Raw genomic sequence first — 27,829 nt, 5'->3', positions numbered from 1 at the left:
CATTTCAGATCATGACAAGTGACAAGCCAGTGGGCCAGTTACCTGAGATATAGTCCGTCGTTGACGGGTGGAAACCTTGTATGTCCAAAACCGTTTGTTTTGTATTTATCATTTTAAAAATGATTTAAACTAGTGAAAACAGCCGATCTACAAGCAACACAACGCCTCGCGGTGCGAGGCGTTGTGTGCTTGTAGATCTGCTGTTTTCACTACTTTGTGCAAAGGCTTTGTATGATGAAGCAGGGCTTTGCTTTACGAAGAAAATAACAAATTTGAAAGATACGGAGATACAAGTTTTCTACCCGACAGTGACGATTTACTTTGTTGGCCGCACAGCCCCCAAAATGGAATGAAGGCCGACATTTTATTTTAGTTTTTTCCTAATGGCCGGCCTGGACCCGGGAATGAACCGGCCGTTCGGGAGTTGTCCCGCTTTTCCCTATGGCCAGCACGTCCCTGCTGAGAGTGTTAACACAGAGGATTTGACTGTGCAGTCATTCTATTGTCTGACAAAGCTCCGGAAAACTGATCAGCTCTTCAAGAGACGCCTCACACAGTTTCCACTGACCTTAATTGTAGGCCTATTTTTAAAAGAAATCATAGGGGATTCATATTCAAGGGACACGTGATTATTTGTCAACTGGCAGTCACAGTTTTACAGTCAGATATCAGTTTTTCAGTTGGTTATAGCTGTAGGTTTGGTTGCCAATCATTGAATTTCAATAGTCCATGGGCCCAGGCCAGAATCTTCACTAAATATCACCCGAGTTAGGAAATGATAGCTTAGTAATACACTTGAAAATCCAGTGGTAGCTTTGTCACAGTTAAGGGAGGGGTCGTTTTTTATTGAGGGGTGTTACTGGAGAAAATGTATAAGCCCTTTTATAAAATGCCATGACCCTCCCTCTCAATTGGGGAAAAAACCCTCCCCAAGCATTAAAATAAAAAAGATTGACCCTCCCCTACAACATGGCATTTACCACAGTAAAATTATGCCTATAAAACCTATATTATTATATTCCTAACCAGTGGCGAGAACAGAACAGAGATTTTTTTCTTTCTTTCTTTTTTTACTGTAAATAATTAGGATTTTTTTATGGTTAAAAACGGGTGCGGGCGGCAGCAGCAATGAACAATAATGAATAGGCTAATATAATGCATTGAGATCCCAGCTGCACTTCATCCCAGAAACACATTTCCAAATATAAACTAACACACCCTCCAAACTAAAGTAACACACAGTGAGTAGCCTATAGTGCTGCTAGTGTAAAAGTCAACGTGGACATCACATAAAAGGTGAGAAGTTCTCACAGGTTGAGAACAGGTTATTTGACATCTAGGTTACAGATTAAACAGTTGACACATGTGCACAACACAGAGAAGGCTTGTAACTGCTGCCATTCATTTTGTGCTGTTGATTGCCTGTCGTCAAATCTGGGTCAAATGCGCATTTTCAACGAGCGGTCGTTAATTCTTTTTAGCACCTTTTCACTTTTTACTTTAGGGAGGGGGGATACAGTTCTGACAACCATTGTTGCTGCCTTACACAGCTCTCCATTGTTTTAGGAAAATACATTGTAGTATAAACACAGCCACTTCAGTTCATTCACACTAAATGCAGTGACTGTGGGGCATTTCCAGGGATGGCACCCAGGGTTTGTCATTAAATGAAGCAGAAGGCTGTTGACAATGGTTGCATAAGTGCCTGTACCTCTGGAGCCATTGTTTGCTTTTGAAAAATTGCATGACCCTCCCTTGAATTCAAAGTGAAATCAGCAGACCCTCCCTAGGACTGAAATTGAAATAGCATGCATGACCCTCCCCTATTTTCCTCCAGTAACACCCCTCAATAAAAAACGACCCCTCCCTAAGACACAATGACACAACCTTTGATCCAAAGAATGAAAAAGAAGAAAAAGAAAATAGAATAGAGAGGAGCAGAACATAAAAATACATCACTCGCTTATTTATTAAATCATCATCATCATCATCTTCATAAAAAAAACATATTATGCATTCATATTAACACATTGACCGCCATTTTAACATACCTCCGTACTCCCACCTGCCATTCGTCTCCATAGACTTCCATGTAATTCATAGTGCACGGATCATGCACACCCATGCCTAGATAATGCACCACGTGTGTCCACATTGCTCACAGCTTTCAAACAAAAAAAAACGAATGGAAATCCGTTCAGGCATTCATGAGATAACAGCCACTATGTTTAACAAAGATGGCTGCCAAAATGGCTGCCATGCTTGAAAGATGGGGTTGCTATGGGGGTTAAACATGCAATTTCGCGATTGCTATCATGTCTACTCCATTTTTTGGGGTCAAATTTTTTTTTTGAAAAATCTTTTTTTTTGAAAAACGTTTTTTTTTTTTTTTTTTTTTTTTTTAATTCTCGGGACTATCGGGCCTGGCGGGGAAAGACATTGGAATAATCTCGGGACTATCGGGCCTGGCAGGGAATGAGTTAATATCCATTCTCAAGTAGGTATTCATATTCTGTTTATTCATCATCATTATTTTGATTATAGCCACCCAGTTTTATGTCAACTTACAGTATACAGGAGTAGCCTACATCATAGGGTTACTGTACTTCTCCCCTCTGATTGCTGCATTTTTGTAGTTTGCACATTTCTGCACGTCTGTGCACTTTAGTTAGACAGGAAGTGTGCAGGTCTGTCTCATGATAACCTCTATTTCTAATCTAGTGAAAAGTCTTTCACTTTAGACCAGGGGTCTTCAATGTTTTCAGGCCAAGGATTTCAGATATTTAACCACTTCAATAAGTAATAAACTTGACCTTTCACTCCGTACTTAGTCTGCTCTTTTTGCCCCCTACACCAAACCCCTTTGCCAAAGATAGCCGATCTACAAGCTCACATCGCCTCGCAGCGAGGTGTTGTGAGCTTGTAGATCTGCTATTTTTAGCTAAAGTTCTCAGAATATGGATGCTAGGGTTCAAGTGGTTAATATAAGAAAATGAGAAAAATGTTTCTATCACACAAGGATTTGGAGGACCCCCTGTAGTAACTCTGAGGACCCCCTAGGGGTCCCGGACCCCCTGTTGAAGACCCTTGCTTTAGACTTTAGTAACCCATCTGGGTTCAGCCTTATTGTGTGCATGCAGTTCACTCGAAGCAATTGTTATCGATCCTTTTGGACATTCGCTTTAAAAACAAATGGGAAAAAGGGAGCAGTCAGTAAATGCACAAAACTTAATTTAGTCTGTTACCATTGCCCAAAACAGAAAACAGAAAGCATAAAGTCAAATCTGTGTTTATGATCTCCAAACACAGACCACACTCTAGCTATAAATCCACCTGATTCCAATATTATTCCTTACATTACTGTAGCTTTCACAAAATGTAAGCAGTGAAATTCAACCTTAAGATCTTAATATGTGCCATTTACCATAAAACCACTTTCTTACATGAACTTGTCTAAGCACATAGTAGCCTACTTTTCAATTATTATTTTGTGCAGGTTATATAATTGTTCATAACTAAAACTAAAAGCAAGACATATTTGATTTTTCTGCCAATTATTTATCATTTCCCCAACCAAATTAAATGTTCCTGTGTATGATTATCTCTGTAAATATCATATGAAATTGCTGATCGATTTCAGAACACATCTGTGCTGCCGTGGAGTATGTCTATGCTCTACATTACAGTAATGAGTTCTCTAAAAATGTGTTTTTTTCCAACAAATCCAAATTCTAATAATCTGATTTCATTATAACATACACCAGGGATTAATGACTTCTTTCTGGTTTTCTATAATAACCTCTCATTCCCTCTCTGTCTTAGTCACGCACACACGCATGCACACACACGCATGCACGCACACACGCACGCACACACATTAATATGCATTGTTTGTAGAACCTGTTTATATTGTGCAATTTTTTATGCGATTCAAACTTAATTATTGCATCGATGGAATGTAAATTGGTATATAAGATTTTATAGACTGCGCAGTACATGTATTCCTCTGCCTCTATTTACAGTATGACATTCTACTCAAATCATTCTCTGCATCATTTTGGAGGAACCAAGTTCAGTGATCACAGAGACTGTGTGTTTATGGTTACAACAATGAGGCTGACAGTGCTGTCCTAATAAAGAAGATTTGAATCCCAGTCCCCTGTGCATGAAGAGCTGAAGTTTTTACCACCAGTGGCGTCAGTTCAGCAAAAGCTAGGGTATGGCAAAGATGGGAGTCCTCATGGAAAATAGGCATTACATTTTGGATAACACGGTTCTATTGTGAAAATAGCAGATCTACATGCTCACAACGCCTCGCGCTGCGAGGCGTTGTGAGCATGTAGATCGGCTATTTTCACAATGTCTGAAAAAACCCAGACTTTTGTCAGTTTTTTAAACGGGTTTCTACGGTTTCTTGGGCTGGATATGGCAGCCTGAAATGGTTGTTCAAGTGCAGCTAAACTTAGCATGTTGGGTGGGGAGAATACAAGTGTGGAGAATATAATTATAATACCTTGTTAAAGTGACCATTTTGTTAAATTTTGCATTTGTAGTTATTTTACTGTAATTTACCAACATAATAACCAGCACAGATAGACAAAGAGACATTCATGGATTTATATTTAAAAGTAACTTTTATTTCCCCCCCTGGACCCAGGGTATGGCAGCTGCATACCCCTGCCATACCCAATTGACGCCCCTGTTTACCACTGAGCCCAATATAACACTCTCAGGAGAGATATTGAATTTTGACATTCCCATGAGGCTGCACTTGTCTCTCAACTAGTGATCCTACATATTCCTGGACTAGCCTTCGCAGGATTGACAAACTACTGATCAAATCAATATCGGAATTCATGCGGATGCCATTCTGCAAGAGTTTAATGCAACGGAGAGACACTATGAAGTGCAAATACTTTATGTACTGCAGGTATACAACATTTTATTTTCTCATGTGGCATTTTCGGATTGTTTATGGTTTGGTATTGGTGATGTTGTCACATTGTTTAGTTGATGTTATTATGATGCTGACATCTCAGGTGGTGCATATAGTGCATACCGTACACCGTTGGACGGTTCTTGTGCATAGTACAGAATGCTGGTGTCCATTTCTAGCTGTCAATTCACCTCACCCCCACAAAGAAAGATGAAACTTGGATTAATTAAATAACAATCATTAGTATTCACTCCTATAATTTTATTGCGTTAAGACAGCATAATTGAACCTTAGATGGGCCACGAGAACCTGATCTAGAAAGGTGCTGTTGAAGGCCAGCCTTGTAATATTAATGGAATAATCAGGGTGGAATTAGTGAATAGTGAATGAATGAATTCCTTTTTAAATCAGCTATGGGAAACCATGGCAGACAACTTTCAGCAAACAAAAAAGGTTTTGCATTTGATTTTGGAAACATTCTGAAAATAATATCTGTGGCAAACAACAGCTTTTGATATTAACATGTTAAGATAATAGCCACAAATCAACAAGAACTAAGGACTCCAATCAAAAGTATAAGCCATGTCATAGAATAACAGAATGTGCTTCATTTAACCAAAGACATACTGTAGTAACTACAGTATACCTTGCAGAATGCTCCCGATGACGAAGTCGGTGGCTTGCGTGGTTTTCTCTGCCATAGGTGGGTGAATGTAATGCTTATTATAAAGTGTTGGTTAAAGGCACTACAGTAAATAAACCATTTAGTTATACTGTATGGCCACTGTTTATTGAATTGATTGATTGATTGAAGTATGTATTAGAAGTTTTAATTAAGGATTACTCTATAATACCTTTGTAGAGAGTGGTTTCTAAAATGTTTTACTGTACTGTAACGGTAACTAACTTTGAGTGAAAATACATCCATCCATCCATCCATCCATCTTCAACCGCTTATCCGGAATCGGGTCGCGGGGGTAACAGTTCTAACTGAGACTTCCAGATTTCCTTATCCTGAGCAACTTCCTCCACTCCCTCTGGGAGTATACCGAGGCGTTCCCAGGCCAGTTTGGAGATATAATCCTTCCATCTGGTCTTGGGTCTGCCACGGGGTCTCCTCCCAGTGGGACGTGCATCGAGGACCTTCCTAGGAAGGCGCTCGGGGGGCATCCGTACTAGATGCCCGAACCACCTAAGCTGACTCCTTTCCAAGTGAAGGAGCAGCGGTTCTACTCCAAGTCGCTCTCGGGTGATTGAACTTCTCACCCTATCTCTAAGGGAGATACCAGCCACCCTTCTGAGAAAACTCATTTCGGCCGCTTGTACCCGAGACCTTATACTTTCGGTCATGACCCACACTTCATGACCATAGGTGAGAGTGGGAAAGAAGATTGCTCGGAAGACAGAGAGCTTTGCCTTACGGCTGAACTCTTTTTTCTTCACCACAGTGTGATTTAGCGACTGCAAAACCGCTCCTGCTGCTCCAATTCTCCGGCTGAGCTCCTTCTCCGTCTTCCCCTTTCTTGTGGATTCCGTCCTGGTCGTGGAACAACTGACCAGCTCTTCACTCTGGCAGGGATCCTGGAGAAGGCCTGGGAGTATGCATTTCCGGTCTACATGTGTTTTGTAGATTTGGAGAAGGCATATAACCGGGACCCCCTGGAGGTTCTGTGGGAGGTGTTGCGGGAATATGGAGTGAGGGGGACCTTGTCCCGCTGTGTCCGTGTGCTCGGTAATAAGTCAGATTCTTTTCCGGTGGGGGTTGGCCTCCGCCAGGGCTGCGCCTTGTCACCTATCCTGTTTGTGATTTTCATGGACAGGATCTTGAGGCGAAGTGGTGGTGGAGAAAGTATAAGGCTTTGTGAGCTAAAGGTTGCGTCACTGCTTTTTGCGGATGACTTGGTCCTGATGGCACCATCGGTCCAAGACCTTCAGCTCTCACTGGATCGGTTCGTAGCCGAGTGTACAGCGGCCGGAATGAGGATCATCTCTAAATCTGAGGCCATGGTTCTCAGCAGGGAACTGATGGATTGTGCAGTCCAAGTAGGGAATGAGACTTTACCCCAGGTGAAGTTAAGTATCTCGGGGTCTTGTTCACAAGTGAAAATACATAAATAGATTATTTGAAACTATGTTACAATCTACATCTGAGTAGTGAGCATATTATATTATGTCATTATATCATTCCCACAACTCATTTTATTTTTAATGCTTGAAATGTGTTGTGGCCTGTCCATATCAGTTGGATAACTGCAACCTTGATCTTTTGGTCAATATTGTCATCTTTACTCACACACTGTGCTCGTAAATAATGTTGAATAAACATGACATCTTAAATGCTATGCACCATGTATCAGATGCAGTTGTACAGGCAATTTTTCATCTGTAGTCCCTGGGCAGGTTGATGGTTCAAGAAACATAAAAGATCATACATAAACATAACACATATGCACAGACAAATGATTCAGATGATGCAAACATTAACAAGATGCATTGTAGCAGCATAAAAGCAATCCAACACTCAAGCACAGGGAAGATCACACAGCAGGAAACATAAAGCATATAATAGCACAGGCATCTAGGCATGACTGCATGTACCATAAACCATGACAACACAACAATTAACATCATAATATGACATTACAACATTTCTCAGTGAAGTAAATCAATGCCTCTTATGTTCTACTTTGTTCTTGAGAGCCATCTTAAGAGCACTGTCCCTTTGTTTCATGATGTGCAACCATGTGTTTGATTATCAGTTTGAGCTGTTTATTCATTTCACTTTCTTCATAACGCTATGTATGCTTGTTTTAGGTTCAGCCTTGAAAGAATCATCTGTGCTGTGCACAAAATGGTCATTTCATTTCAATTGATTTCTTTAAATGCTTTTCAATATTGGTTAATTGACTGGTTTATTTTTGACTGGTTTATACTGTTCTGTATTTTTGTGGCTTGTGTCAATTTAACTTAATTTAGTGATCTGTCAGTCAGAATAATATTGTGGTCAGACTAGCCTTTAACCAACATAAAGATATCTGGGAAGCGTTATTTTAAGACGAACGCATTCCAACACATTAACATACCTTTGCTTACGGCAGGGGAGTTACTAATCGAATATATATCTTTACAATTGATTGCAGATTTCACCCCAAAAGTCAATGATTATTCGAGGCTCAATTATGTATTTGACCTCCTAGTCAGCCGGGTTCCCATATGAGCATCTTTCATTGTTCAGATAAAGCTAAAACTATACTGTGCTTAACAATACCTGGGTTTGTCTTGCATTTTGAACAGTTTGATGATACAGATGTTACCCAATTTGCACGTCACAGTTCACCATGTAGTGGCACAGCGCTTGGCAAGCATACTGCTGCTGTAGTGCTTATTCAGTCAGCTGAGAACTCACTTAATCCGATGACTTCATTGGTGTGCAGTTTGCTGTTCATAGTGGTAAAGTAAAGTCATACCCTGGGTGAGTTTTGGACATCGGCCAAGCCAGGATTGTGATGCACATTATCTGCGAATGCCACAGCATGATGTGGATCTGCGTCCTCAGCAATTGGCCCCGGGATTAAGGTGCATATCCCCGCACCCCAAGTAAGAATTCCACGCAGCATTTTCGAAGCAAATAACATTGTGAATGGTATAACGTAAATGATTCGACAGACAGGCAGGTTTTCTGTATATCCACAGCAGGGGGAGAAATAAATGTTAAAAAATTGGGGTGATTTGTAGTTTGGAGGATACTACTTTTGTGGAAAAAGGATCTTACTGTACATCTTGCATCGTGTCTGTCTGCTCCAACTCAGATTGGTACTGTGTGTGTGTGTGTGTGTGTGTGTGTGTGTGTGTGTGTGTGCGCGCGCGCGCGTGTGTGTGCGCGCGTGCTTGTATGTGCCTGTGAGACAGAGAGCAAGAAAGAGAGAGAGAGAAGAGGGGAAGGTAAACTTTTTTTTGTTGTTTATTTGCACAAAACAGTAATCAAACACTCCTAAATGAGTGTGCAATTAAATGAAGGAAAAACTTTTGGACAAAAATAAATAAATAAATATATATATATATATATATATATATATATATATACACAACTTTCCAACATCCCATTGTGCATTGCGCAGAAGGCGAGCTGCATTTCCGGCGTCGCAGCCGAGTGTGATCTACAAGCTCAACGGTTGTATCTGCGACGCAACGTGTGCTTGTATGTCTGCTGTTAACCGGAAGTGTCCTGCAGATAATGCTACAGTAAAGTCTTGCGGAAACAGGTGGATATATACCGTATATCTAATGTTTCTGCAACAAACAGTGGCATTTACAGCATCTGTGGTGCCCTCTATGGGTCTAAGTGAAATATCACTTTGGGCTCTGCCTTGTGGCTCCTCAATGTGTGATGTTTGGTGTTGACCGTGATTTTGTTTTGTAAAATAGGCCCATGCACCTGAAAACTTTGTAAGGCAATAAAAAATGCTAATTGGCTTAAAATATAATTTAGTTATTCGTAAATAGGGGTGGCTTATACTGTATAGTACGTTCAAGAAATTATTGTGGGCTATGACTTATGGTTCAACAGTTATAAGCACACACACACACACACACACACACGCACAAACGCACGCACGCACACACCATGTATATGTACATAGTAAGTAAAGTAAGAGTCGGCTTCTACTTCAGAAGGATATTATTACTCAATTCCATCTCTTTTCATGCTTCATGAGAAAGTGATCTTTCTCATGAAGCATGAGAAAGATCACCATTTATATCGCATTTATATCGCAAATCTTCATAGGTTTCAAGTCTTCCCATTTTGAAATGGCAACCTATCATATCATATTAGTGAGTCCTGCTCATCTTCTGCAGGTTGCTGCAATCAAAAAAGATTGCCCATGACCAGGGGATAATTCCCTGGTGAAAAGCCAAGCTTCTTGAGGAAATTCAAATGTCCTTGTAGAACCCAAGAATATAGAATGAGCAGTGGAATAAGCAGCCCCGAAATAATGGTAAAAAAAGAGAAAAGAAAAAAGCTCTCCACCATTTCATATTGATGAATGACCTGACACAGCATAGGTAATGCTATCTGCATCAAATAGTATTTCATTTATACAGTAAGTCACAAAGGTATTATTTATATTCATGTAAATCTTTACATTTTAAAACATTTATTAGGATTGAGCAAAGGCTGCTGCTCTGTGTTAGTAGAGAGAGGCAGCAGTGCTACGGGATATATCTTGTCTCTGTCAGGTGGAAAGGAAACCTCATACTGTATGTTCAAACAGGCTTGGTGTCACGGGGGGGGCATGAGGGGGCGATGCTTAGAGTTAGTGTCCTTGAGCAAGACTCTGAACCCCTAGTTGCTCCCGGTGAACAGGTTGGTGTCTTGCATGGTTTCCTCTGCCATCTGTGTATGAATGTGTATGTATGAATGGGTGAATAGATGCACAATCTCTGTAAAGCGCCTTGGATAAAGGTGCTATATAAATGCACCGTTTATTTATTTTTACTCCATGGATTCCACAGATAAATATTGTGAAGCCAATCTATAAGCTCACAACACGCCGTATTGCGAGGTGTTGTGAGCTATTTTCTAGTAGGCCTAGCATAGAATAGTATAGTATATTTTTTTGATGCAGTAATGGTCTTTTTCCATTTAACTTATTTAATTTCATTTGAAAGAAAAGGTCATTAAAAGTCCTTAAATTGTCACTTCACTGTCATCTAGGAACCTCCCCAAAATCATGTGGGGGAGTTCAGGTATCTGGGCACTGATCCTCTGAGTATCTTAAAGACCAGACCCATTGAGAGATGTTGCACTGTGGAGCAGTCAATATACCTCTCACCTGACATGCTGTGCTTGTTGTGGGGAGAGAAAACACTGGGGGCACTTGTTGATGATTGATTTTCCAAATGTTTTAAATGGAGAAGGCATTACTTCTATAAAAACACATTTTATATTGGCAGTATTACTTTCAGATTGAATGAACATAATGTCTCCTCTGGTTCCCCTGGATCTGTGTGCATGGGAAGGCCTCCAGTGGAGGGTTACTGTTTGGGCCCTGCCTGCTTAAAACAGATATTTTTAGCTAATATAGAATATCAAGAAAATAATATTAGGATATAGCCTATACGTATGTCCTCTGCTGTATGAGCCTGACATTGACTAAGTGATACCTATGTGTGTGTGTGTGTGTGTGTGTGTGTGTGTGTGTGTGTGTGTGTGTGTGTGTGTGTGTGTGTGTGTGTGTGTGTGTGTGTGTGTGTGTGTGTTGATTACTGTCTGAGTTGTTTGCAGTGTGCATGAGAGGGAGGCTCATGTTTCGGTCCTTTCCCAAGCTTCAAAGTTGCAAATTGAATGAATTGGCCAATGCCTAATGACTTCCACCGGAGTCACGCAGTCATGCATTGTATGCAGAATGTGACAATAAAACCCTTGAATCTTTTTATCTGTCTGTTAGGTTATGTTAGATACGTCAGACATCTTGTTTGCAAAGTTGACATTTTGGCGAGAGGAATGGACCTGAGGTTATCTCCAAAGAGAGGACGTTATCTGCTCACAATTCTCTATGAATGAATTAATAACCAATGGTATCATGAAGACTCAAAAATGGATTAAATAAAACCCAGTATACTATAACGTCGTTGTCGGGTGGAAACCTTGTATGTCCAAAACCGTTCGTTTTGTATTTATCATTTTTTATCATAAAAAATGACTTAAACTAGTGAAAACAGTCGATCTACAGGCATACAACGCCTCGCACCGAGGCGTTGTGTGCTTATAGATCTGCTGTTTTCACTACTTTTGTGCAACAGCCTTGTATGGTGAAGCAGGGCTTTACTTTGTGAAAAAATTTACAGATTTGAAACTTGGAGATACAAGGTTTCTGCCCGACAGTGACGATACGTAACTTCACTTCCAGGCTGCTTCTTGAGGAAGCAAACCTGGGGTGGAAAACTCATACAGTACAGTATACAGTATGTCCAAAAACTGGACAAATTCAAAAGCATCAAAAGTAGCAGATCTACAAGCTTTTCGGGTTTGCAGATCTTTTGTTGCTTTTGTGTGACGCTGTATAAGGATGGAGTTTTATGGAGATCAGAGGTTTCTGCCTGGCAGCAACGATAGGCCCTAAAAAGTGGCATTTCATTAAAAGAAACGTTGCCTAATAATGCAAAATGTGTTAGGGTATGTACTGTATATTGGATACACTAGCCTCCAACACATAAATAAACATTATTAAATAATAATGAACAAAGAAACAATGCTGGGTTTGATGTAATAATGATGATGTTATTATGTGCTGTGTTCTCTCCAGCCAAGTGCCAGGTACCAGGGAGAACGCCAATGCACAGCTTCAGAGGCAGAAATGGAGCCTGTTTAACCACTTAAAACCGGAGAGGTTCAGGGCTCTACTAAGGTATTTTCTGTGTTCTGCATGTTTTTGCGTTGCAATGTGTTCTGAGCTGGTTGATCAGCTGTTTTGTGCTAAAGCTTTCCCCACAATACGGATGCTGAGTTTTAAGTGGCTAATAATAGCCCGTTAATACTATTTAATTTAGATGCTAATATGATGTGCTGATGTATTCTTTTCCTGGTGGAATTTGTAATTTTATTTTTCTTTACTTCCATTAAACATTTGTTGTACTACTTATGAAGAAATACTCTGTTACAAGTTAACAGAGTCCTGCAGTCAAAGACTTACTTGAGAAAAAAAAGTACTAAAAGCCTATTAACACCTTCTAAGCCAAGGGGAGCCCCTTAATGTTAAAACCGTACTATATCGCACATCCCCCCAGGGACTCTCAGCCACGTCGCACATTCCCGGACTTTGTCTTTAAAACCGGAATAAAAGCTTTTGATCCGAAAATCGGCGATCGTCTAACCTTCCCTAGTCACCACTCGTGCACTGATGGCTCATGCAGACCGTGCATGAAGCAGAGGTGACGTCAGCGCCTCTCCTTCTCCAAGGCACCTTCCACCCATCCGTTTACTGTCTACACACTCGAGCTCCTCCTGCAGCCATGCTTGGGGCTATGCTAGCGAAACTTTTCAGGTCTGTTCTTCAGTCACACATGGACTATTTGCGGGGACATTTACGTGAAAGGATCGCGCACGCGAAACGCACGGGGACATCGACGATCGGCCAAAACCCCCATTCTATCCCAACGGAGATCGAGAAAATCATGGTGAGTTACTGGCCTGGGGGGAAAAAAAAAAGAAAAAACAGCGGCGCTGTTCAAGATGGAGGGGCTGCGGGGTCATGTTTATAAACATAATATTATGTCTCAGATCACAATACAATAATAGAAATTTCACGGCTAATCTACCAACCCCCATTCTATTTCGGACTGCAACGTGTTAATATCCCATTTCACAATTTTACATTTTTTATTATTATTTTTTTCTTTAGTGTTCACTAGTCAAAATCTTTGAAAATTCTACAAGCCTACAACTATTCGCTTGTATATTAAGCATCTACAACTTAACGTGTACCTACAGTTTTCAAATAATTGTAGTGGAGTAAAAAGTACAATACAAAATGGGGCGCCTAGTGGCCTGGTGGACCTGGTGCATACCATATAGGCATTGCCATTTCAGCATCAATGCCTGTCGGCGTCGCCGGTTCGATTCCCGATCCGGGCGACCTTTGCTGCATGTCACTCCCTGTCTCTCCCCTATTTCCTGTCAGTCTTCTGTCCTATCCAATAAAGGCAAACAGCCCTCAAAAACAAATCTTTTAAAAAAATCCTGTTGATACAAAGTTACAGCTATCTAACATAATATAAGGTAAGAGAAGACATACTATTCCATTGACTTGCCTATAGTGTGATGGCTTATTTAGTCTTATTTGACTTTTGCTGTATTCTCTTTGTTTAGTAAAATTTAATACACATTAGATATAGGTCTACAATTCAAACACAGTCGTTTTTAAGATATGTTTTGGGGCTTTTATGCCTTTATTGATAGGACAGTGGACTGACAGGAAATGAAGAGAGATAGTGAGTGACATGTAGCAAAGGTAGATCGGGAATTGAACCAGTGACACGCTGTCGGGCTACACCGAGCCTATGTAGTATGTGCCTGCCTGGCCCATAGTCATTCTCTTAATTGTTATTTAAGCTATTAATCTAAAGTGTGCTTGCTTAACATCTGGGGGAAACATTCAAAAGGGCAATATAGTCTTTAAAAAACAAGTTATTAAGTCTACAAAATAAGGCGTGATACTCTAAGAATGCATGTTATTGTCAGACACTCCCTAGAAGCAAGGAGCGGGCTCTTTAAATCCTCCTTGTCCTGCCCCCCCCCCCCTCCCTCCCTCCCCCCCCCCAAACACACACTAGCTAGCTGACACTACTGTTGCTACATTCTGTTTAGAAGTAGAAGATACAGTAAATAAACAACTTGAAATGTAATGTTGCACACCATGGAAGTAGAGAAGAGTTGCCAGTGTTGTCAGGGAGTTAAAACACTCACGTGTGACACTTGAAAGATAAGTTAATTTTCGTCCAAAACTGCATTTTTGGTCTTCTTTCTCTAGGTGAGTTAGCATTTACCTAGCCGCAAATTGCAACACTAGATTTTTTTATACTCGGATGAATCTAGGGTTGCAATACCACCCATAGGGATTCAATGCATGAAAACAGTTTTTTGCTAACTGATTGTATTAAACGACTTCAAACTCACCAATATTGTGGCTCTATGGAAAGCGTGGAATTTACTCTTGCTAACTGCAAAGTGTTTGTTTCTGAAAAATCCACCGAAGAATTGTTATGATTTATTTTCTGTTAATAAAATCCGAGCAGCCATGTTTTTTTTCTAAGTCTTGAACTTAGGAAGCGCTCGTCTTCTATAACACCACGTCCCGCTGCCTCCTGCATTAGGCTATGTGACAGAACCAGCTGGTACACAGGACTGCTGAGTGACTTCCCACGAGCGCTTCCAAACTCCAGCACTTAGAAAAAATAATCACCCGAACTGAATTTCTTGACAGAAAATAAAATCATAACAATTCCACGGTGGAATTTTCAGAAACAAACACTTTGCAGTTAGCAAGAGTAAATTCCAAGCTTTCCATAGAGCCACAATATTGGTGAGTTTGAAGTCGTTTAATACAATCAGTTAGCAAAAAACTGTTTTCATGCATTGGATCCCTATGGGTGGTATTGCAACCCTAGATTCATCCGAGTATAAAAAAATCTAGTGTTGCAATTTGCGGCTAGCATTTACCCTACACATGCAATAGCGCTGAATTGTGTTTAATGTCACTTTTATTATTTTACTTGGTAAAACAGAAAGCAGATATGAAAAGAAGATACTTTGTGACATTTAGGCTACTAGGCTCTTAGCCGCAAATTGCAACACTAGATTTTTTTTATAATCGGATGAATCTAGGGTTGCAATACCTCCCATAGGGATCCAATGCATCAAAACAGTTTTTTGCTATCTGATTGTATTAAACGACTTCAAACTCACCAATATTTTGGAATTTACTCTTGCTATCTGCAAAGTGTTTGTTTCTGAAAAATCCACCGTATAATTGTTATGATTTATTTTCTGTCAAGAAATCCGAGCAGACATGGTTTATTTTCTAAGTGTTGAACTTCGGAAGCGCTTGTCTTCTATAACGCCATGTCCCGCTGCCTCCTGCATTATGTGACATTTAGAACCAGGTGGTCACAGGACCGTTGAGGGATTTTCCACGAGCGCTTCCAAACTCCAGGACTTAGAAAAAATTATCACCGGAACCAAATTTCTTGGATAGAAAGTAACTCATAACATGTCTACTGTGGATTTTTCTGAAACAAACACTTTGCAGATATAAAGAGTAAATTCCAAGCTTTCCATAGAGCCGCAATATTGGTGAGTTTGAAGCCGTTTAATACAATCAGATAGCAAAAAACGTTTTTGATGCATTGGATCCCTATGGGAGGTATTGCAACCCTAGATTCATCCGATTATAAAAAAATCTAGTGTTGCAATTTGCGGCTAATACCCACTAAGCACGCCGTCTAAAAGTGGTCTAATAGTGGTATAGATTTGAAAGTTTTTTAGTTGTCTAAACTTAGACTAGACGACTAATAGACTTCTAATAGTCGTCTAAATATAGACCGTCTACATTTAGACGACTATTAGAAGTCTATTAGTCGTCTAGTCTAAGTTTAGACAACTAAAAAACTTTCAAATCTATACCACTATTAGACCACTTTTAGACGGCGTGCTTAGTGGGTAGGCTGTATATGTTGTAACTTGTGACAGGATACAGTACTGGGCTGTGTATTTTGTGTTGTGGCTGAGGTGACTCTTTGTTGCTTACATTTCTTTCCTTGCTTCCTTGCTAGCTTGGTGTTGCAGAGGGCCACCTCACTTGAATGGATCGCTCTGAATGGCCACCCACCCCTCCGCCATATCAAGCTCAGCTTCTTCTCAGACACATGTAGAGTCTGTTCTCCTGCTGAAGCCTGCTCTACAGAAGTCCCTGGCTACTGTGCTACACCAGAATGCAGTACTATTTGCAATACTAAACATTAACCAGGATGAACATGTTACCAACAAACATCTGTATGGTGGGCTACCAAGGCTGAGTGATATGAGAAGATGGCAGCCGGGAGAACGAGGCTGGTTGCATGGTGTCATTGACACAGGGAGCTCCCAGCAGAGGAGGACAGTACTGCCGAGCTAGCCAGATGTATGGAGGATGGAGATGACTGGAGACACTGTTGGAAGGCCTCATCTAGAGCAGGGGTAGGCAACCTTAGGCATGGGTGCCAACTAGGGGAGGGTGATCACTGGCACACAATATATATATATATATATATATATATATATATATATATATATACAAACAAAATGTTTAATCAGTTAAACCAAGTCCCTTCAAATCTATATACAAATGAAATCCTGCATATAATTCTACATTTTATTCAAACTGACAACTCTGACTGAGGGCGATAGTCTGGGAGATAGGTGGGTTAATGATCATTACATCCTGAAAGAAAATATTACAAAAGGTTGTTTAGACATCTGGGAACTCAGATTGTGTATTGCCTATTGACAATCAAAACCAATTGGACATATTCGAAAATTGATATGGTGTCATGATCAAACTTAATGTTGATATGGCACACTGACTATCAATAAAATGAAAACCTGTCTCTTCATGTCAAAAAGGTTGCCGACCCCTGATCTAGAGAGAGGGGGGCTCTATCTCTCTATCCATGGGTTCCAAAGTTTGACCCCGGGCCTGGCCATCACTTACACAACTGATGAAGTCAAGTAGAAGACGGCTCAAGGTAGGAACCTTGTTTTTGTTTTTTCTTTGTTGCTGCTCGTGCTGTATTCTGCCTGGCTCTGGAATTGAATGCTGATGTGAATCTGCAGTGTTGTGGTCCGCTGTTGAAGGTATCGTGAGTTGGGAACTGGCTATTGGTTACTTCAATTATCCTGTGTGAGTTTGCTATTTCCTTTTCAGTTCAAGCTAGGCAGGGGTGGGCAACTTTGATGATGGAGAGGGCCACTATATTGTCACACTCACTCCAGAGGGCCACAATTCATATACACAGTCAAAAAGCAAAAAATAGCCGATCTACAAGCTCAAACCGCTATTTTTGAATTGGAATCCCGAAAAGTAAAATTTGTATTTAATTTCAAATGCGTTTATATGTTCTTATGTTAACTTTATTAACTTAAAAATACAATTGAGCTTGTATAGGTCTGCTATTTTTGTTGTAATCCTGAATTATTATATTCAATCAATATACAATCAATGGAAAGCTGTCCTGTGAAAAAAAAATGAAAATGTCACTTAGGCCCTTTGCGCTCCAAGCCCTCGAGTGTCTGGTAGTCAATCTATCAATTTGGAATGACCAATCTGAATAACTGGCATATTAAAAAATAAATATTTTTATTGTTAACAACGTTCTATGACACCATATATGTGTGTGTGTGTGTATATAGCTTGTCTATTGTGTGTCACTGTCACCTAATGAAGCATCACATCAGAAAAACTAAAAGCAATTGAACAAAAACTAAAAAATATAAAGTAAAGAAAAATGCTGCAGGACAAAAAGGTCTCTATTTGGAAGGATGAAAACACAAATGACCAAACAGCACTATTTTGATTGACGGGGAAGGTGCCGGATCCAATCAAATAGGTGCCGGATCCAATCAAAGAGATGCAAATATGCTTAAAATGACATTTCCCCCAGTTCCCCCCAGCATCCATATTTTGGGGGGAACGTTCGTCAAATATAGCCGATCTAAAAGCTCACCACTAGATCTGATATTTTTGGCGAATACATTTTTGTAGAGTGAAACAAGAGTGTACCAAATGTGCTCTTCACAAGTCTGTTTTATCAAGTACACATACAAGTAGTTGTGTATAGACGGTTTAAGTGGTACTGAATTTGCAGCTCAACAATGGTGTCTGATGGAGATTTCACGATAAATTTAAATCTCTACGATACGATAATCCCGTTCCTAACTGTAACTGTTTGCACAGAGCGCTCATCAGGGAGCAAGCCATCTGCTGGGTGAATGAAAAGTCACAACTACAAAAGAATAATAAAGAAGTCACTTCCCAGCAACCCCCACTCCCTTCAGATAAATAACAAACCATGGGTTTGTTCAGTATCGTAGCTTACAACAGTTTTTTGATAAATAAATAAATAAACTAATTCTCTGTTTTTTAAAAGGGCTTTTGTTACTTTACCCTCAATAGCCCATTAAGCATGATTAACAGTGATTGGGGCTCCATGCCATTACTCTGCATGCTGTCAAGTTAATGGACCATTCTGAGTCATTCACACCTTGTTAGCTGAGTGCTGCTCTTTTTTGGGTTTTGTTTACAGCTGCTAATGTACACTACACTCTCCCTCTCTCTCTCTCGTTTTTATATATCCGCCTGTCTCTCTCTCTCTGGGTTTCCGAGGCTACTCTCTCTCTAACTTTAGCTCTCTTGGAGAAATTGTAAATTGTCCGTCAGATAATATATTCCAGGAAAATATAATACCCACTCTATCCAACTTGGATATACAGTCCACACAAGGTTTTCAAGTGGGGAACGTTGGAATCCTGGATGCAACATAAAGTAAAAATGTGTTTGTGTAGTTAGTTGCGACCGAAGGTCGCAGTTTAGTATGAGAAACGGCACTTCATGTCTCCGGCCAGCGGTCCGTCCGTGTACGCTTTTTTACAATCTATGGGTTTGACGCTCTGACATCACTGTGATGTAAGGGGAACCACACTAACACAATCCCTTTTATGCCCATATATGGAGATCCCTGATGTCATCAATATTAAGCCCATATAACAGGACTTCATTAGGGAATGCCCATATATGGAGGAAGACCATATCTGTGTGGCTGGTTCTACACACAGGGATCTCCATATATGGGCATAAAAGGGATTGTATGTATAATGTCAGATGTCATAGATGTCATAGGAATTTCACATAACAAATAACTGAGTAAACATGTTTGGGGTCTCACAACATATCTCCATATATGGCTACCAGGGTCTCCATATATGGGTAACTGGTCCGATATACATCACTGGCCAGACGGCCAAGACATGGCGCGACCTCGAACGCCCTTTAGGACAAGGTCGCTTGTCGGCCTTAGGCGTCTTACTAGTTATAATTGACAAATGTACTTTATGTAAACCATAATTAACGTTTGAGAACACATTAAAACACTTTGTAAGCCCCGCCAGAAACCCCTGAACAGAGGTACTGCCGAACAAATGTCCTATTTATTTATAAACATGTTTTAAAAAAGCAAAGCACGAAATCATAACAACACAATCGGATCGCTCCGTGCAAGCCAGCAAACCATGCATGAAGGAGTTTTTTTGGTTGGCCAACCTTTTTTCATGGTGCTGAGGCAGTTCTCCTCCGGTCATTAACATGGAGCGATACGGGGAAAACAGCGATAATAAACAGCACCCGAAAATACAATCCGTCTTCTGTGCACGCACATCGATCTAATCCAATGCAATCCACTCATTCCGAAGCCTTGATTTTGTCTGTCGTCTGATCGAAAATGATGAGGAGACGCGCTGGCCAACTGGCTGCATACACAATACAAGGGCACGTAATGGCGTGACGTCATCACGTCTCTGACGCGATCACGTCTCAGGAGCTCTCTTAAAGAGACAGAGCACGACCGGCGACTGTATTTTAAAAAAAATTATAATTAATTTCATAAATTACGGGAAAGTACGGGAAAGTACGAGCGGCGCACTCGGTGGTCCGGACAAGTACGGGCAAGTACGGCCCGGCTTACAAAGTGTTAACATCCAAGCAAACAAACAAAAAAACATATGAAATATTTTATGTTTATTATTGGCCAAACTGATATCGGTCGGGCTCTCATCTCAAGCTATAGGTATCTTTATTTTTTTTAATAGATATTTTTGGGGGCTTTTTCTGCCTTTATTGATAGATGTACAGTATGCTGACAGGAAACGGGGAGAGAGATGGGGTTGGGGGGTGACACGCAGCAAAGGTCGTCAGGATCGGGACTCGAACCTGCGACACTGTAAGGCTGGTCTGGATTACCAGCCTTGGTGCCTGGACCTCTAACTACCCTGTGGCCCAGGCCAAGCCATAGGTATCTTTGACTGCTGTCAGTCAAACTTGCACTGAGGTCACTGCTCCTGTGGTGAGGCTGTGCACTGCTGATGGCACGATGCGGTGCAGATTGATGAGGTCATCAGACTCACCTCTGGCAGACACAATATATTTGGTTAAATACGGGAGCAAGTTTGGGCCTTGTGCTGGTTTCATCTGGCATTGTTTCTCAAACCTTTTAATTTCAAGGACCCTTCGATATGCACTATCCACGGTTTTCCAACGCCCCATAGTGCATTGCGCAGACGTTGTACCGAGCTTCCGGTGCCGCAGCCGAGTGTGACTTACAAGCTCACAACGGGCTGCATCTGCGACGTGACGTGAGCTTGTATGTCTGCTGTTAAACCGGAAGTGTGGTCCAAATAATCTCCAGTAAACTCCTGCGGAAACAGGTGGATAGGCCACAGACCAACATTTGATAAAAGTTTCTATCTCTGGGACCACAATCTAAACGTTAATTTAACGCTGGCAAATGATACACTGTCGTCATGTGTTACAGACGTGGAAGCGTTCATTTGGATCCTAACTATAATTTAGCTGGGGACCCCCAAGAATCACTTCAAGGACCCCTGGGGGGTCCGGGGACAGCACATTGAGAACCTGTGCTGTAGGGCAGCAGTTGTGTAATGTTGGTTGGAGACTGGGCACAGCTCACCTAGTGAAATAAGAAGCTGTGGTCTTTAATGTGACAGACGCTTTCAGCTGCAGTCCCTAAGAGACAGGACAAACAAATTGAGTGAAGCCAGAATCAACAGTAAAACCTTTCCATTATCTGAGTGGCTGAGGGGAGGATGAAGAAATCAAAAGTTTTAGACTTCGTGTACCACATCAGGTCAAATTGCCCACTCAAAGCCAATCAATATCTGGGAACACTTTGCGAGCAGCGGAGGCGAGACACCAGGCGTTGATTAGACTATTCAAAATCCTTAAAGAAAATGACAGTGACAACCTGCAGTATGAGTTTGAAAAGCCTATTTTTGAGGAAAATATATATTGGTCTTGCAGCAGTCAGATGAAAAACATTATGATTTTGAAAATGTTGTGACGAAGTGTTCATATTGTAGCACATTGTGCTACAATATGAACACACACACACACACACACACACACACACACAAACACACACACACACACACACACACACACACACACACACACACACACACACACACACACACACACAAATGTGTTAGGACCTCAATGGAAACAAGCCCTCGGGTCCTCAGTGTTATCCCTTTAGGCCAATTATATGACTGTACTCGTGCTGTTTGCATTTCTGTCTAATAAGTATTCAATCAATAGTGCCTTCCTCCAAAGTGCTCAACAATGTGCTCATTCTCACAGACATTCACACACTGACACACACTGACACATTCAACATAGGAGTTTTCGGGGATCAAACCGGGAACCTTATGATGCCACCTGAGCCTCTGGTGTGTACAGCATTGGTTCTCAAAGTGGGGTCCGGCTTTTCATGACATGCTATGAGCTTGTAGATCTGCTTTTTATTTTTTTTATCCTGAACATTTGTGCAAAATATATATGTTAAATATATGTTTTTCTTTAAAGCATTTTAGTTTTTGCTTCTGGCACAACATATTTATTGAGATGGGGGAACCACAGCCAAATACATCATTTTGGGGATCCTTGACAGTTGGTGTACTACAGGGGTTCTCAAACCTTTTCAGGCTGTGACCCCCAAAATAAGCATACATGAACTGGGGACCCCCACCCTGACAAGCACTTTGAATTGTAGGTATTACATTTAATGTGACTCGGTTCCGCAGATAATTGTGAAAATAGCATTGTGAGCATGTAGATCTGCTATTTCCACAATGTTCGCCTCTTGCTTACTTAATATTTGACAGTTTGGCCAGTTTGGTATTAAAACGGTCTTGAAAATCCTTAAATTGACAGTTTATAAATGTGCAGATACCCTGTATACACTTATGTTGGTTTGTTTACCCTTGAGTGAGACATTTCTTTTTACATTAAGCTAATCATCTGGGGACCCCACAAAGTAATTTGGGGACCCCACTTGGGGTCCCGACCCCAAGTTTGAGAACCACCGGTGTACTGTAATGAACCCAGCCAGGAATCAGATCACATCAGACTCTTCCTGGCAGGGCTTAATTCAATGGCGCTGCAGCACCTTCCCCACCAACTAGCCTCTGTCAGGTTGGTGTGCAGCCCCGCCCCCAGTCACTCCCAACAAAGAGAAGAGGGGCTCTGTGACCATTACGGAGAATACAACCAGCCATACGTGCTACAATTGCCATGCCTAACTTTGCAGTAGGGCATTAACGACTTGTGATTTTTGCAAGTCGACTCGACTCAGTAAAAAGTTGAGTTGAAGTCGACTTTATCGTTTGATGAGGTCATCACATCACACACGACTCCCCAATTATTTTGGGGGGGTCAACAGATGATTAACTTATTGTGAATCATTGTTTTCTCACTCAACAGTAAACAAACCAACATAAAGTCTAAGTGTATAGAGGGTATCTGCACATTTCTAAAGTGCCAATTTGAGGACTTTTTAATACCTCTAAAATGACAAATTAAACATTGGCCAAATTGTCAAATATATAGAGGCAGAAATTGTGAAAATAGCCTATCTACATGCTCACAACGCCTTGCAACGCGAGACGTTGTGAGCATGTAGATCTCTGGTGGGAGTCGACTTGTGAAATGAAGTCGACTGAGTCGACTTGTCGACTTTTTCGTTAATGCCCTAGGGCACACTACAATGTGATTAGTACTTTCACGCACACACGTACGCATGCACGCATGCACACATACACGCACACACAACCAACAGGACGGAATGCAATGATTTAAACCTGAAAATCTGCCAGTGGCGGCTTAAATACAACTGTGTTTTAAACAAATTACTTCAAACATGAAGCTTATTAGTGGCCAAGGCCACGAAGTGGCAAATGGCCACTCATTGATATTGGACTTTCTCATTATGATTATTATTATTCTTCCGCCACTTTTTCTCTAGCGGCTAGACCGTGCAGTCGCTTTTTACGAAACTCGGCAGTATGGCAGAGGACTATGCCAAACGGCTAAAACGCGAAGCTCGCAACAATTGGCCAAAGGGTGGCGCTGTAGGAAGCCTTTGAAAAATGCCAACTTTGAACAGATAAAGCTCATGCTCTGTTTCAGATCCAGCCATGAAACCTGTATACACTTATGCGTCTCCTCATGCCGAACAACTTTTACGCTCTGACTTTTGACCTCTGACCTTTACTTCTCCCACAATTTTGAATTATATGAAAAACAGTCAAAATCTATCTCCTCCTGGGATTTTCGCATCACGTGCGCGAAACTTTTTTTGCATGAACTTGGACCAATACGGTCAGATCTGTCTCGGTGGATTCTTTTTAAAGTGAAACATTATTTTTTAATAATTCACTGTATATTGCAGTTTCATGCAAATTATTCTTCTGCCTCTAAATCATACATGCAAAGTGACACGTTCATGGCATTTGGCAAATATGTAGAGGGTTAGTCCAAATATTACTGAAAGCAATCTTACTCCAATTGTCCAAAGGGGGGCGCTATACGAAGCGTTTGAAAACTCAAACTTTAAAGGGGCATAAGTCATGCCTCGTTTCGTTTGAAGACATGCAACTTGCTTACACGCGTGCCTTGACTCAAGCAGAAGACATCTGTGTCTTTGTCAAGTAAGCTCCGCCCTTTGATTTCCCGCCATTTTGAGCAGTTTGTAAAACACTTAAACCCGCTTTTATTCCGGAATTTTCGCATCATGTGCATGGAACTTTTTTTTTACATTAACTTTGGACCAATATCTAAAGATCTGTCAGATCGGATTTAAAAAAAATTGAAACATGCTTTTTTAATAATTCAATCAATATTGCAAGTTTTATGCAAATTATTCTTCTGCCTCTAAAACATACATGCAAAGCAACATTTTCATGATGAACTACTGTAGAGGGTTAGTCCAAATATCACTGAAACCAATCTTACCCCAATTGGCCAAAGGGGGGCGCTATATCATTTTGAAAGAAGGCATCAAGTACATTACACGAAACATTTTTTTTTTTTTAATGACAGGTCCATTATGTGTAGTGGTCAGTGGCTGTGCCTGATAGGTTGTGAGTTCAAACCCCACGTCGGGTTGAGTTGATGTTAACATCCTGGATGCCCATGGCATGTGTGTATGTCAAACTCTTTAATGTTGACACGTCTGATCTAACTCCAGATCATGTTCATGTTTAAAATGAGCCCTTCTCTACCGGCCGTTATTTTTCTGTTCTGAGTGAAGGAAAATATGATCACTCGAAAATGTCAGAAATACTCAGATTACATTTACTCAGATTGATTTCACCCCAAGCCTCCAAAATATAAAAAATAAATCAATAAAATCAAGGCACTCAGCCTACATAGAACTTTTTTTTTAAACAAACATAGTTAACAGATCCTGTGGCTGCCTAGTGTAGTGGTCAGGGCATGTGCCTTTCATGCAGAAGGTCGTTGGATCAAATCCCACCTGGGGTATAAAACCATGATATTTGGTAGACTTTACAGTTTGGTTCCTTGAACAATGTCTGATATGGAGCCTTCCTAAAAGTTTCCCCCAACCCCCCTTGATGCGTATTTTAATATCCACCATTACTAAATAATGTATTTTGCATCATAACTCCTGAAACAAGCATTATAATACAAACTGTCATGTCTACACCTATGTTGTGATTTCCAATGATTGCAATGATATCATGTACCAGCTCAGTGGCCTAGTGGTTTGAGTGTCTGCCCTGAGACGGGGAGATCCGGGCTCAAACCCGGGTCGCGTCATACCAAAGATTCTAAAAAATGGGACCCAGTGCCTCCCTGCTTGAAACTCACCATCAAGGGTTGTATTGGGGGTAACTCCCTGCGACATACTAGAGTCATGTCCAGGGGGTGTATTTGTACATCAAGCTGCCTTACGCTACAGAAACAGGAGATAGGCTCCTGCCCTATGAGATCGCCTGTTTCGGATGATATCAACGCACTTAATGCGAAATTTTCACGTGTTTTCAGACGCTTCAATGCAGAGGTATCCGTAGATACCGGATACTGGGTATCCTGGTATCTCACAGTGGACGGTTGATAAAAAAACAATGAAACAGTGGCTTGATTAGTAGTGAAATGCGTACATCAAAGTGCACGGAAACAGGATACCCCGTGGATACTCCGTGGATACCCCGTGGATACTCCGTGCATTCAAACGTCTGATAAATGGTGAAAAGGTCCGATTGAATGCGAAGAGAGCAGTCGAAGCTGGTGATGAGATTCATGGCTCGGCCGATTCATATGGTCTTCATAGCTCAGCAAGGCTTACTATGTACATCATCAAACTGTCCAGGTGCATAGTATCACAGCTTTTTATGTTTGTTGCATATAGGCCTACAGTCTTTTGCATACATGTTGTGTAGAGGCAATTTTTGCAAAACACATTTTTGGAACAAAATGCTTCAAATCCCGCATGCAGCGTCCGATTGCCGTGAAAGGCCCAAGAACACGTGGCACCCTTTTCACTTGGCCTATTATAGAGTCACCACTAGGCCAAAAAAAACCTACCGGTACCTGACCTGCCGGAGTCCTGTTCGGAAGAACACTGCTTCTAGTTTTTCTTTGATATGCTTCTTTGCTTTCCCTTGATGCCTTTTTGCTTTCCTGCTTCTTATGCCTTGGACACTTTATCGCTGCTTGCAGCTATATTTTAATTTAATTCTGTGTCAAAGTTGTAATGTTGGCGATTTTCTATCTGTGGAACCAGAGCTGGTAAACAAAAAACAGTTGGTTAGGATTCTTGGTCACTGTCATGGATGATGGTTGAACTCATAACAAAGCACCACTCACTTCACACTGGGTGTGATTTATTTTCATTATCATCTCTGCCTGGTGGAAACCTCATATTATGTCCAAAAGTTCCACAACTGTTACTTTTCACGATTCAAATTCAAAAGTATAGCAGATCTACAAGCTCAGAACTAGCTGGTAGATCTGCTACTTTTGATAAGTTTGTGTGACGCGTTAGTAAGATCAAGTATGGCTTTAATATTGTGGCAAACCAGGGGAAACTAAGCGGCCTGTTAAGCTCAGACTGGGGGAGGTGATAGAGGGAGTCTACTTTCCTATCCAGGTTCTACAGCCACTTGGTAATTGGCATTGGTCACACCTGGAGCCCATTCACTAATCACCCTGAAACCTATATAGCTGGCTCCAAACAGCCAGGCTGGCTTTTGAATGTCAGACAGAGAGGAGGAAAGACCTCTCTCACTTGGAGTGAGAGGTTAGGAGGACGGACCGTAAAAGCACCGTCGACTCCAACACCACCCCAAACTTAAAGGCTCACTGCTCTCTTTTCTGCCCACAGGACCTGAACGGTTCCATTTAGTTTGATTACGGACAAGGACAAAGACGCCCTGACCAGGAAGAACCTTAGTTGATCCTTTTGCCCCGCTCCTCACTTTATTTGAATAAATACCTATTATGGTTGCATACTGACTCCGAGCCTCCTGTTTTATGGTGAAACATTACTCTACCACCCCTGGGTTGCCACAATATAAAAAGAAAGAAAAAAAGTTAGAAAATGGAGATCAGAGGTTTCTGCCCGACTGCAACAATATGTGCATACGAAGACTAGTGTTTAAAGAAAGAAACATGTACACATTGAAACAAAAGTAAAAAGAAAACCTCTCTATGGTCTCCTTTCTCTCAAAGGTCAGTATGTGGATCCAATGACTCTAATCCCTCACAGGTACCTCTAGGCCCCCAACTGGCCCCGTCCCACCGGCAAGATTTGACCGAGCTGACCAGCCAGTTTAAAGACGTGTTCTCAGACCTGCCAGGGCGGACCGAGGTAATTCAGCATGACATCATCACTGAGCCCGGAAAGACAATTAGGCTGCGCCCATATCGCATCCCGGAGGCTAAGAGGGAGACCATCAGAGAAGAGGTAAAAAATATGCTGCAATTAGGAGTAATTGAAGAATCTAATAGTGCCTGGTCCAGCCCGATTGTCCTAATTCCGAAGCCAGATGGCAGTGAAAGGTTCTGCAATGACTTTAGAAAGCTAAATGAGATATCCAAATTTGATGCTTACCCGATGCCCAGGGTGGATGAGCTGATTGAGCGGTTGGGTCCTGCCCGGTTCATATCCACCCTAGACCTCACCAAAGGATATTGGCAGGTACCCCTCACTGAAGCTGCCAGGGAGAAGACGGCCTTTTCTACCCCCGATGGACTGTACCACTAC

Source organism: Nannobrachium achirus (assembly GCF_963921795.1).
Source record: "Nannobrachium achirus genome assembly, chromosome: 7".
NCBI lineage: Eukaryota > Metazoa > Chordata > Actinopteri > Myctophiformes > Myctophidae > Nannobrachium > Nannobrachium achirus.
Note: the sequence above shows the minus strand (reverse complement) of the source record.